Source organism: Rutilus rutilus, assembly GCF_951802725.1.
Source record: "Rutilus rutilus genome assembly, chromosome: 2".
NCBI classification, from domain to species: Eukaryota; Metazoa; Chordata; class Actinopteri; order Cypriniformes; family Leuciscidae; genus Rutilus; species Rutilus rutilus.
Genome location: NC_140210.1, coordinates 7,716,914 through 7,721,887, shown reverse-complemented (window position 1 = coordinate 7,721,887; position 4,974 = coordinate 7,716,914).

Genomic DNA, 4,974 nt, shown 5'->3' with positions numbered 1-4,974 from the left:
TTACTATAGTTATTAAATAAACATGAAGGAACATCAGAAAGATACAGTACAACTTACCGAAATCTGTATCATGTCACTTGTAATCACTCAATCAGTGTTTCCACTGTGGAAAGACGTCAATAAAACAGCTTGTAAACAATGTCACGTAATGTTATATTTACCTCAGCAAAACCATTCAATGTCCATAAACTCATCAGCGAGAAACATGAACTATAGAGAATTTTGCTATACACCATATTGAATATTCATTGTATTTATATTTAACATGTTCTTCAATGTATGTTTGAATAAATCCATCATGTTTTTATGACAGCCACTATTTAAATGTTTAGACTTCAAAAAATTAGTATAAACATAATTGTTTCATCATTTTAACCTATAATATTATACTAATGTACCAACTGGGTTTCCCTGTATATTTACAGCATTAGTTTATCCTTTTTGCCATGTGCTGTAGCTGATACATACCCCAATTAATCGATATAGGAATATGGTGAATCGATATATATATATACTGTATATGATGAATGGAATCAGAATCGGAATTGAATCGAATCGAAATCTTGTGAAGTAAAATTGAATCAAATCATGAAATTTACCCAGCCCTGGCCCCCATGACCCTGACGCAAGTTCACTGGTTGTCTTTCGTTGCACCAATTTTATATCCCACTCCTTGACAGGTGTCATTGTAACGATATATGTTCTTCACTTCAGGCTGTTGTGGCTGATACTCTAAAATTTTCCATACTCAAACATTCAGTGAGGAAGCCTGCATAACATTGGGTGGAGGCTTGTGATCATGTGACTAAAATCAATTTGGACTGGACCCAAAACACAGAGGAAAATGCATTTTAAAGGCATTTAAAACTTCCATATTAGTGCAAACAAGTCTCAGTTCAAATTAACATATTTTGTATGTACACACCAAATGTGTGTGTGTGTGCTTATGTATGTGTGCGAGATGAAAAGGGAGAGAAATCTGGCTGATATTGGAGAGTTAATTAAATTGTGTGAGTAAATGTCACACAGTATTAGAGACAAGCTGCTCTTTCTGTCATCCACACACACTCACAATTAGATATGAACTCCGGGAGGTTTATTAAAGCAGGAGACTGAAGCAGAGAGACATGCTGACAACAACGTGCACACATGCGCACAAACACACTATTTGACCAACGCAAATCACTGGAAAACATCTGATAGAATCTTCATGATAAAGTTCTCAATTGTTTTTCATTTATAGATCAACTGTGTCTCTTGTTCGTCAAACATACGAGAACAGAGCTATAAATTAACGTGGATAGCATAACCAGAGTAACTTAATGAGAAATATTCATTTTGAAATGTCTGCAAATCTGTAAACAGTGCGAGACATTGTTAAGATCTTTTCTGAAGCTCACATATGGGATTATTGGGATTTTTCTGCCAAAAATGTAACTTCTGTCATCATTTATTCTCCCTCATGTTGTTCCATATTCATATGCTGTTATTTTTTCAGTGGTTCACTATGGCCACATCTGCCAAGCTCCAAAATGAGTGAGGAATACAGACCAAATTTTAGTATGAGTGAGGAAAATGAAAGCCCACTGCTGTTTTGGCATCAGTGATGTTGAGACAGCGTTTCTGAATCTGGATGTAAACGGCACAAGTAAGCCTCATCTGAACGATTTTCAGTGAGTTATGATTTACATTTTGCTCTGTTTCTAGCTATCATGTGACTTCAAAAGACTTGTAATATAACATACAAGTCATTTATCATCATATATTACATATCAAATTTAGGACATTTTTAGACCTTTGCCAGACCTGCACAAATTAAATTACTTCACAGAACAAACCCATACAATTCAAAATTAAATTATGTATGTCTGAGCTAAGCCATGTTGCTCATTCAAAAAAATAATGGAGATAAAATATGAAGAGTTCAGATGCAAAAGCCTCTAAGTGCCATCTGAAATTTTCTTCTAGAATGATCATTTTTATCAAGCTCGTATAATTAAGTTCAGTAATTTCACTTAAATGACAATTTTCATTGCCGTTTAAGTGAAATTACTGAACTTAATTATACGAGCTTGATAAAAATGATCATTCTAGAAGAAAATTTCAGATGGCACTTAGAGGCTTTTGCATCTGAACTCTTCATATACACTCCTACAACATTTACAATATAAACAACATAAAGTACAATCTTAGAAAAAAAGGTTCACCGGGGTTCTATATAGAACCTAGGGTTCTTGAGCAAATTTTAAAGAACCCTTTATGCCGAAAAGGTTCTACATAAGGAGAAATGTCTTAAATGATGGCATAATACTTTCATGTTTAATGGGTTATTTCAAATGTATCTAGTGATAAAGTATGTTTACAAGCTGTTTAGTTCATAACATTTAATTAAAATGAAAAGGTTAAGGTTAGGTTATCCATAAAAGGTTCTTTAAATGAACGGCATTCATTGACTGCAAACTGCTCTGAAACCATGAGCCTGTAGAATGAGCATCAGTGCTGCTTTTTTTACTTTGAAATATGAGGCCTTCACATTTATTTAACTACATGTCAGCCTTTCGAAGTTTAATAGTCACATTGGGCTGATTCCGGTTTTTCATCTCCAAATTTAAGACCTCTTACAAGGATAAGTATGCAATTTATGATATTTAAAACTTTTTAATGACCTTTAATTTGATAAAACAGATTTTATGGCATTCTAAGACTCAAGGCTCATATTGTGTTCATGATTGTGTGTTCCACCAACGAATAAAATCATTTTAATTTGTTTTAACTAAGACATTTCCTTAAAGGGTTAGTTCACCCAAAAATGAGTCTGTCATCAATCACCCACTCTCGTTCCAAACCCGTAAGACTTTCGTTCATCTTTGAAACACAAATGATGACATTTTTTTAATGAAATTGGGAAACTTCTGTCTCCCCATTGTCTATTCTGTCTATTCACCTATGACAGTTCAAAATGTTAAGAGATCATAAAATAAATTCATTTGAATAGAGAATTTTAATCCAAGTCTTCTGAAGATACATGATCGTTTTATACAGATTTAATGAATTATTCCCATAAAAACTCAACAAACAAAACATGGCAAAAGTAAGGTCACCCTAGGTCACCGAACCTGCTTGACATGCAAGAACAAACCTCACTGGTTCTTGCTGAAGCTCAAACATGCTGCGTTACACAAGAGAATGAACCTCATTGGTTCTCGCACATCAAGCAAACATGCTTGACCTTCCGTTTACCATATTTGAGTGCTCTTTGTATGCTCACTGATGAATGTTTGTGAATAAAGCCTAAATAAAATCTGCACTGTAAAAAATTGTATCTGTAAAATAACGGTAAAGTACTGGCAGCGGAAATGGCAGCAATCTACAGTAATACTACGGTATGAATACTGTGAAATTGCTTTTCAGCTTATGTAATACTGAAATACAGTATTTTCCAGTATTTTTTATTTTACATTACAATACTTATAGCAGAGTCGCTAGCAATATACTGTAATTCTACGGTATTAATACTGTGAAATACTTTACAGCCATTTACTGTAAAAAAAAAAAATATGCCGTACATTTCTGTGATTTTTTTAATTTACTCAACACAGTGTTTTGGCAACACAGCACTAGGTCAAAAAGGATCCCCAAAATAGGTTGGAAATTAAAATCACACAGGAAATTACTACAGTAAAAAGACAGGCTACAGTGATAGACTAATAAAAAGGCGAACATTTATTTATAAGCAAAAACACCCAAAATGGACTAGTTGCCAGTAAAAGCAACGTGAACTTTTATAAGAAAAAGTGCAGAAAAGAATACAAACTCAGACTCTATTATATAGCTTATACAGTTCAACGAAATTGCGTTTTAAAAGTTTAATAATCAATAATGTTCAAGAACAAATTTGACTAGTTTGTATTACAGAGTATTTTTTTCCATAGATGAACAAAAGTCTTTTTCGTTTGGAACGACATGAGGGTGAGTAAATTATGACAGAATTTTTTTTTCTGGTTAAACTAACCCTTTTTAGCCTTAAATTGCTCTCCATTCAATCTCATTATTGACTTGAAGAAGCAGTTGAGTTCATTTGTGATTTTTCTTTCCCGTGTATCGCTCTTTATGTGACGTTTATGTACTTTTATGTGAAGTTTGTATAGAGAAACTGTTGATCAAATCTGGTGGGCCTTTCTCAAGGACTGTCCATGAAAAACCACTACAGACAAAGGAAAAGCCTTTTAAGAGTCTGTCTTTGTCACTTTCATGAACGCTGTATAAATCACAGAGCTGACATTTTCATTTTTGACTCTGCACAAAACAGTTACAGACTGTTCTGACAGAGTGTTGCTTGCTAATCCATCAGTACCTCATTTGAACATTAAAATGCAGGAGAGCTTCGGCTAATTTCCCTTCAACGGTGTACTGTGGGCTTAGATGGGATTTGTGGGTGACATCAGTGAGGACAGAGTAAGGACAACACTCAAGGACTGCAAATTCAAATATGTCATTGCTAAGATGTCCTGTCCGCAAATAACCTGAGTGAGTTCAACCGCTGGCTGAGCAAATAAATGCAACAAAGGTTCAAAGAGGAAAGTCGATCAAAAAAACAGTGCACCAAAGCAACCGCAGGCACAGAACATCTCCAAAACGCAATATTCCCTAGAAAATATTCATGAAGGAGTGTGACAAGAGCTTTAGACATTAGATATTTGACAGGCAGAATGATGAATGTCACTCATGGCAATTGTCTAACTTAACATCAACATCAGAAAAACCTATTACTAGCCACGACTGTGCTGTCTGCCAAGCCCAATAGTAAAATGGAACAATAATATTTATAATAGGACCAACTGTACACAACATTTGTTTAATAGCTGGTGTGTAGCAACCAGAGCGATCCTTTAAAGGAAGCATTAGAATGAAGGATTAAAGGCAGTTAACACACATTATTGTAATTAATTATGGTAGCAGTAATAATGTCAATGT